This window comes from Mustela lutreola, chromosome 10 (assembly GCF_030435805.1).
Source record: "Mustela lutreola isolate mMusLut2 chromosome 10, mMusLut2.pri, whole genome shotgun sequence".
NCBI classification, from domain to species: domain Eukaryota; kingdom Metazoa; phylum Chordata; class Mammalia; order Carnivora; family Mustelidae; genus Mustela; species Mustela lutreola.
Window position 1 is genome coordinate 24,676,370 of NC_081299.1, and position 9,191 is coordinate 24,685,560.

The window sequence follows — 9,191 nt, forward strand, 5'->3', positions numbered from 1 at the left end:
AGCCGCGGCGGCCGCGGATTTCCGGTAGCGTGACGTCTCTTCCGTGCCAGAGAGCCTCCTCGGCTTCGAGCCCTGCGCTCTCGTGCTCTCTGCCGGCCCGGAGGACGAACTGGCTTTACCGAACGGAAGAGAGAGCGGACTCCATTGGTTGGAAGACCGACGCCGCTACCAGTCTCCACCAATGGACAACCGAACTTTCGTCGTGGGCGGGGCTCCCACAGGAAAGGGGTCAGCCCGGGACGAAAGCGGCGTGGGAAGGCGGCGACCGGGTCTCCGCCGGGAGAGAAAGGGTCGAAGTGACACCGGAAGTAGGCTTGTTACCCACCCGCTACTTCCGCCTTTCTTACAAAGTGGGAGGATCCTAGAGGAAAGAACCGGATTGCTGTAGGGCACTGGGAGGCTCGGCTGAGGTGTCCGCCCTGCCAATCCTTTTCATATCTGAGAGACACCTGATGAGTTCACGCAGAAAACCAGGGACTTTGAACGCATACTTGACCTGGAGGACCAGCTGTTTTTACGTTTTAAAATAATAAAGATTTCTGAGTTCTGACCGTGTGACTTGCTCTGCTCTTCCCCCCGCCCCCCACTCGCTCTATTTCATTTAATCCGCACAAGCCTGTGAAGTTATTTTGACGGATCCCCACCCCTCACTGCCTGTATTGGAATCATGATTCTGTTGTTCTTGCCCGTTTCCTGGGGCAAGTTCAGATTTTTTGCCACGGTTTCTGCGTCTGTGAAATGGAATAGTTGCACTTATCTTACACGGTTGTTAACGAACATTTAAAGCACTTAAAATATCATCTGACTTGCTAATATAGCAACTCCTTAGGTTACTTCAATTTACGATTTAGGAGACTAAGTCTTTGATAGGACAGAGCTTGGCCAGAACAGATAGTATTCCCTGAAGGCAGGCTGGGAAGCATCTCGGCCTGCCCTGGGGGAAACTCTCAATCTTATTCACCCAGCCCTGTGGAAGCTTGCGGGGACCACAATTGCTTTTACAGTAGCCTATGTATCTAGTAGGACCCTATTACCAAATTGCTGCTCTCTGGGCGTTTTAATAACATCAATTAAGATGGTGAAGTTCAATAACTTGTTCTGTACATCTCCAATTAAGAGGGTGAATCTGCTAAATCCCATTAGTATGCAAATCAACAGAAATGAACTTCTGGCAGGCCTGGGTGGCTAAATCGGTTAAGCCGCTGCCTTTGGCTCTGTTCATGACCTTGGGTTCCTGGGATTGAACCCCGCAGTGGGCTCCCTGCCAGCTGGGAGTCTGCTTTTCCCTCTCCCTCTGTCCCTCTCTGCTCACTCGCTCTCTTAAATAAAATAAAATAAAATAAATAAAAAATAAATAACATCTTTTTAAAAAATGACCCTCTGAACATGTTAAGTTTAAGATCATGTGAGATGTATGAATGGGGATAATAATGATTAGGTGTGGTAGGTGCTGTTAGTGGAAAGCACAGGATGCCCAGGGAGGTCTGATTAGGGATAGATGTAACTGCCTGCTAAGGTTAGGACAGAAGCAGTGGGCTGTGATGGATGGGTAGGAGCTGGCCAGGTAGAAAAGTCAGGGGAGGTTGAGGGGAGCATTCCAGACCAGGGAAATGATGTGTACAAAGGAATAACGGTGTGATAATTTAGAGTCCTTTCTTGGGATCTGGAGTACTGGATGGAGGATGAGAATGCAATGGAGGTCAGGGCATATTATGAAGCTTATGTCCTTGAGGTACCAGCAAGTCCACAGAAGTTTCTGAGCAGGAGACAGAAACGGTCAGCTACGTGCTTCACATGGCTCCCTAGGAGGCAGTGAAGAGGATGTGGTAGACAGTCTCTAAGATGTCACCAATGATCCTGAACTCCAGTATTCACACCCTGGTGAGATTCCCTTCCCTAAAGTATGGGCTGTGTTTATTGATTCCATGACTGTGTTTATTGATTCTATTCTATTCTAACGAATAAAATGGGTTAAAGCGATGGATCATTATTTCTGAGATTAGATTACAAAAATTATGGCTTTTGTCTTGGGTACCCTCTCTTTTTCTCTCTTTCACTTGTTCTTAGGGAAGACATATATCATGGTATGAGCTGTCCTGTAGAGAGGTCTATGTATCAAAGAACCAATGTCTTTGTCCTATAGTTAGCAAGGAATTGAGGACTTCTAATAGTCATGTGAGTGATCTTGGAGGTGGGTCTGCCCTCAGACAGGCCTTGGAATGATTTTGGCCACGGCCAACACCTGATGGCATTCATGTGACAGACCCTGAGCCAGAGGTACCCATCTAAGCCACTACCAGGTGTCCAACCCAAAGAAACTGTGGGATAATATGCTTGTGGTTTTAAGTTTTAATGAAATTTTAAAGTAATTTGTTATGCAGCAATAACTAACTAGATAATATAGCAAGATGAGGAGCAAGGAGAGAAAGCAGGGAGATTAGAGGGCGACTGTTGTTGTAGGCCAGGATGATGAGAATTGGAATCGGGACTGTGGCTGTGGGGTGGAAGAGCAGGGAACGAATTTGAGATATGTCTGGGAATAAATGCAGACATTTGGCAATGGAGTTGGATGTGGGAATGAGGGAGAAGGCAGAAGAGAGAACAGTGTCAGTGTTTGGTAATAACATGGGGGATGGTATTAGCTAGAGTTGCTTGCATGCTGGCCATGGGGGTGAGTTTAAAAAGTAGTTCCTTAAGATTTCTGGCAACAACAAGGTAGATCAACAAGCAGACTCTGGGATGGACAAAGAGAAAACAACTACTGTGATCTGGGGAAGAAATGTTGGAGTAAAATAGAGTCCAGGAAGCAAGAATCGGAGGGAACTCTCTTCCCTGAGTTAGATTTCGTTGTCAAATTGTATGGGGTGCTACTCTCATCTTCATCATTCATTCGGCAAATATTTAGTAAGTGCCTTCTCTGTGGTAGGCACTGTTCCAGGCACTAGGGACACAAAAATGAGCAGAAAAGTTCCTGCCTTCATGGCATTCATGTCTTGCTTGTGGGAAGAGAAACCATAGTTAGTTTCTGGCTGTCACTTTCTCCAACACGGCTTCTGTTTTATTCTTTGATGGTTTCGGTAGACACAGAGATGGTCCTTCCAACATTCTGTCCTCTCAGTTTCTTGCTTCAAAGATGTTGTCTTCTTTACATCTCAGCCACTTACGCATCGTCATCCATTGACCTTGCCATGAATCTGATTTTCTAAGCAGCACATCATATCTTTCCGGTTATTCTCTCTCCTCTTCTGAATCCATCAATCCTTCAAGGCCAGGAACGGAAATCTAGTAATCCCATACTTTGCATTTCCTCTGTTTGTTGATGTTCTCTCTTCCAGCCACATCAGTCAGGATAGGCCAAGTGGTAATGGAGTACCAATCTCCAAATTTTAGGCTTACATTTAAGATTTACATTTTAAGCTTTAACTCAATAAAGGTTTATTTCTTGCTCATACACCTTGAACCTTGTGGGTTTACAGGGGGCTCTGCTTATTGTAGTCAGAAATCCAGGCTGACAGAAAAGCCAACATCTCAAGTCATGTTGGTCACTATGCCAGAGGGAAAACAGAACTCTGAGGGTTTTGTTGTCAATTATATGCTTCAGCTAGGGTCTCTTACTAATTGGCCAGAACTAGTCACATGGCTATGCCTAATGTCAAGTGAACAGAAAAGTACAATTTTCCCATTTAAAAATGAGGTGAAGGGGTGGGGTTTGAGAATTGGAATATTTATGAACAGCACTTAAAGATTCCCGTGACAGCTTAAATCCCAGGGCCAAACTTTAGCATCATTCCCTTACAATCACCCTCAACAATCTTGTCTCTTTTTTTTTTCTTTTTTTTTTTTTTTAAAGATTTTATTTATTTATTTGACACAGAGAGAGAGACAGTGAAAGAGTTAATACAAACAGGGGTCCTGGGAGAGGGAGAAGCAGGGTTCCTGCTGAGCAGGGAGCCTGTTGTGGGGCCTGATCCTGGGATACTGGGATCATGACCCCAGCTGAAGACAGACACCTAGGGACTGAGCCATCCAGGTGCCCTTCTTGTCTCTTTTCTGTTTGTTGTATTCTCTTGGCAAAACCATAACCTTGGTTCAATACAACTTTCTACCTTCACTCATGCAGCTGAAATCACTGCACCTCTCGGAGTTACTAACAATTCCCAGGAACAGGACCTTTAGCCAACCTAGTTGGGGGAGGGGGACTGATATTTCCGGCTTTCAACTATTTCATGGTTGGGGGTTGGGTGTGGGCAGGAGCATTCAGAGAAGGCTTTCTTTCTTTTTTCAGTATTTTTTTAAGTGAGCTTTACACCAAATGTGGGGCTTGAACTCATGAATCTGAGATCAATAGTCTCAGGCTCTACCAACTGAGTCATTCAAGCACCCCTGGAAAAGACTTTCTTGAGGGAGGAAGGAGACATTTGTTAATTGATTCCCTGCTGTGAGCCATTCTGCATGTGTAAGTAACATAGACTACAGCCTTAAAAATTGGGAGGATTTACTTCTTTGGTTGTCAGAGAGAAAAGGAGAAATATTTGGGATGAGGTGGTGGGGAGGAGATATGCAAAAGCGTGCGGGTAAGAAATTGCGCTTGTGTGTCAGGGTAACAGTGATGATGAGGCATGTTGTGTCTCTCTCCCAAGCATCTCTTGAATTCAGTTGTATCTCAGTATTCCTGCTGCTGTTCACAAAGCCTGTCATCATCATCTCTCATCTCTCATCTGGATGACTTTAACTCCTCCCAGCTGATCTCGCCAACACTAGCCTTAGCTCCTGTCCAGTCTTTTCTTTAAGAGGAAGTCAGAATGATCTTCCTAAAATGAATCTTCTGGCTTGAATCTCTTTGGGTGATGCCCACTGCTTTCAGAATGAAGCCAGGACTTTTCAGCTGCCCCTCCATGGCCCTGAGGATCTAAATCTGTGCCGTCCATTATGTTAGCCTCCAACATTGTGTGGCTGTGGAGTGCTCAAAATGTGGCTAGTCTGATTTGACATGTGCTATAAATATAAGATACGCCCCAGATTTCAAAGATGTAATTCAAAGAGAATGTAAAGTATCTCATTGGCAGTTTTAAAATATCGGCTACACACTGAAATATTTGTATATGTTGGGTGAAGTAAAATATATTATTAAAATTAATTTCAGTCACTCATTTTTTTTTAACCTTCTTCAGTGTTTCTACTAGGGAATGTGAAATTGCATATGTGGTTCATATTATACTTACATTGGACTATGCTGATTAAACCTACATACCCCTCCAGTTTCATCTTTCTCCACTCCCTGAATTTTAGTTAAAGTTATTAAAAATAACAGAAACTGACTTTGAAAAGAAACAAAAATTCAAAGCTTAGGGGAATTGATTGTAAGGGGCTTTTGACTCAAAGGAATTGTTGATTAACCAGTCTGGGGGCCATATCAGCAGAGGTTCACGACAATACTGTAACTTAGCTCCATTTCTGGGTCTTACATTCCACATTTCAAATTCCTAGGAAGAGAGAATCTGATTAGATCCGTTTATTTATTTATTTTTTAAAAGATCTGTTCATTCATTTGAAAGAGAGAGAGAGAGCAAGTATGAGTCGGGGAAGGGCAGAGGGAGAGGAAGGGAGACTCTCAAGCAGCTTCCCCACTGAGCACGGAGCCTGATGTCGGGCTGATCTCAGGATCCCAGCTGAAATCAAGAACTGGAGGCTTAATAGACTGAGCCACGCAGGTGCCCCTGATTAGAACAGTTTAAATCAGATGTGTCTATTCCTAGTCAAACCATTAAGGACTCATTGTGAGCTGCTTATTGCACATTTCCTCCCTCTACCCTCTAGCCATTATGTTCCTAAAAGGCAGCTTGAGTTCTATAACCTCTAGGAGTCACCAAACTTTTTCTGTTAACAGCCAGATAGTAAATATTTTATGTGTTGCAAGCCATAATATCACTGTCACAACTATTTGTAGTCAACAACTATTTGTCACAACAAAAGTAGTCATAAAAACACAAGTGAATGGATATGACTGTGTTCCAATAAAACTTTATTTATAAAACCAGGAAGTGGGCCATATTTTGCCAACCCCTACATTGGGCTTTCTCTTCGTGCTACCTTTTCCACCTTCTTTTCAACAATTTGCTAGTCATTCTTCAGTTCTTGGTGAAGATGCCACTTCTTGGAAATCTCAACTCTCCTTCCCTTCCTGGTTAATTGTCTCTCTTCTCTATGCTTCTAAAAACTCCTGTACCCCATCCAAGCACTTCTCATTATTTTTATTCTGCTCCAAGACCAGATCACTTGTCTGGGTCTCATTTGTCCATATGAACACAACACCCAACACACTTGGTTATCATTGAATGGGTGGAAAGAAGCCGTGAACCTGTGCTGGGCAGAAAGAACAGATGTCTGAGATCTTAGGGCACTAGTGAGAATTCTGGGCTTTTGTGTTAGCTATATGATACCTGCTTCCTCCCTTTGTTGCCCCTCAGAATCTAGAGATCAGGCAGTGGGTAAGGTAGAGGGGAGGCTCCAGGCTGGGCAGGGATTCAGAGTCCTGGCAATTTCCATGCCATCCAAGACTTGCCTGTCACGGGCTTAGGGACATGTTCTCCAGAAGAACCATGTAACAAGCAGAAACTCCATGACCTCAGGAAAGCAGAGGTGTTTTAAGATATGACAAGTGGTGGGATGCCTGGGTAGCTCCGTTGGCTAAGCATCCGCCTTCAGACCATGATCCCAAGGTCCTGGGATCAAGACCTCCATCAGGTTCCCTGCTCAGTGAGGGAGCCTACTTCACTCTCTCCCACTCCCCCTGCCTGTGCTTTCTCTCTCTCTGTCAAATAAATAAATAAAATCTTAAAAAAAATAAGATGACAGGTGGAAAATTCTAAGGACAGCAAGCCTTGGGTAATGTGATAAGCCCCAGCCCAGCTGGAGTGAAACTACATGCTCTCATCCGGTCCCTGGAGCAGGACTTCCTGTTCCTTGGTGAGGTTCCCTGTGGAGGTCCCACCAGGTCAGGATAGGGAGATTTTCAGGGAGATAGGGGGCAGTGTGTGTGTGGCCAAGGGCAACCTAGGTCTCACAGTCACCCAGAGCGACAGTTATAGGGGCTGCGGAATGGGCTTCCTTGAGCCAAGAGTTTGTGAGTAATGTCCAACAGAACCTGGACAAGGGTGCAGAGACTGTGAGGCCACACAACATGGCTGTGACCTCTGTGTGGCTTTATCTAGCTCATACATTATTGCTTATTACCTCAAGAGAGTAAAGGGGTTTCTTCTCCTGACTTAAGGGTCACATGTCACACATTTGGACAATACACACATGATAAGGCTTTTTTCTCCTTGTTGTGCACAAGGAGACTGAGAATAAAACAGAATGGAAGCTTTCCAGTCTTTCAGTCTTGAGTGGCTTACCTGGGCTCCCGATGGGGATTGTGGGCTGGGGTGGGGGACCCGAGACCACTTGCAACACGTCTTCCATAATATGCAGCTGATGATCAGCAGAGTGGACAAGGACAACAGGGTGGGAATGATGATCACTACAGCCTGTAAGCCACCAGCATCTGGCCAAAGAGACTGAAGCATCAAAGCTATGCCCCTGCCCTCAGTAACTGTGCCCACACAAGGTTGGGATCCCAGGTCTGGAGGAGGCATGGTATAGGCAAGAACAGTCTTGGAGCCAGAGATTGAGTGACTTTGGGCAAGTAGGCAATAGCCGCCCCCCCCCCCCACCACCACCAGTGGTTGGCACTTAGAAGTTCATGGTACTTGGTCCATGTTTGTGGACTCTAAGTGAAAGAAGTGATGTTAATAACACCAGATGCTTTCTATGCGTTGTCTAATCCAACCTGGCAAACTGCCTGTGATATTCCCCTCTACCAGATGGAGAGGCTGAGATGCAGAGGCTGGCTTGTGGGAGACAGCAGGAATCACATTCTACGGGTTGTACTGGTGTGAGGAAGAATGTGGGACCTTCCAGCTTGCTCTACCTGTCCTCTCTGGGGCTCTTGACATAAGGGAGTGAGGCTGAGCAATAGGACTCCAAAACAGCCCCCAGTGCTCCCAGGAAACTTCTCCCTTCTTCTGTCTTTCTCTCTACCCTGTGCTACAGCCTTACCAGCCTTCACTGCCTCCAGTTTTGCTCTTTCCTGTTCAAATATGACCTCACCCCTGACCTGCTTAAAACCTTGTCATGGCTCCACAGTGCCCTCAGATGTCTCACAGCATGGTGTGGCCCAGCCCTGCTTTCCTCTCCAGTTGCATCGCTCTGCTGTCTGTGTCACATTCAACCCTCAGCCCCATAATCCCATTTCTGGCCCCCTAACCCTTGCACATGCTGTTTCCTCTTCCTGGAACACTCTGCCTAGCTCTGACTCATCCTGCAGGCCTCAGCTTCAGCAGAACTTTCTCCTGCTGCCTCTTCTCTAGCCTCACCTCTGTACATGCGCTGTGACTGCCTGGTCACCGTCAACTCTTGGATAGAGACCTGGGATGCACCTGTCATTGCTTATCTTGGTGGTAGCACATAGTAGGCACTTTATATATATATATATATATATATATATATATATATATATATTTTTTTTTTTTTTTTTTTGGGGTGAGTGATTGAATGAGAGAGAGTGGAGAGCAAAGTGGGGCTATTTTGGAGGAGAATGGAGAAGGTTGCAGGGTGACCCTCTGGCCCAGCCCTCCCCCACTCCACAGGTAATGTCATCTTTTCTCCCTCAAAGACTTGCTCAAAGTCAACACTTCTCTGGACTGAGCTCAGGGAGGATGGACCCAGGCTGGGCTGAATAAACATGACCTTCCCCACCTGACCACCCCACCCCCATTCAGTTCTGGGCATTTGACTCCAGCTCAAAGGCTGTGTCTGTTCATCAATTTTCCTCTTTGAAAATTAGCCAGTACTGGGCAGGAGATGAAGGTAAGCTGGGAGGCACAAAGCCTGGATTCACCCAGTTCTGCCATGAACTTTCTGTATGACCTTGAGGAATTCATCTCTCTTCTCTGGCCTCAGTTTCCCCAGCTAGAGCAAGGGAAGTTGATCCCTCATATATCACAGGGTGGTATGGGAATGGCAAGATAATAAGGAGTATGGGATTGGGAGTCACACAGCCTTGAGTTCAAATCTGAACTCTACTGTTTAATTAGAACATCATCTTAACTCTCTAGACTTAGTGTTCTTATCTGTAAAATGGGGACAAAAGT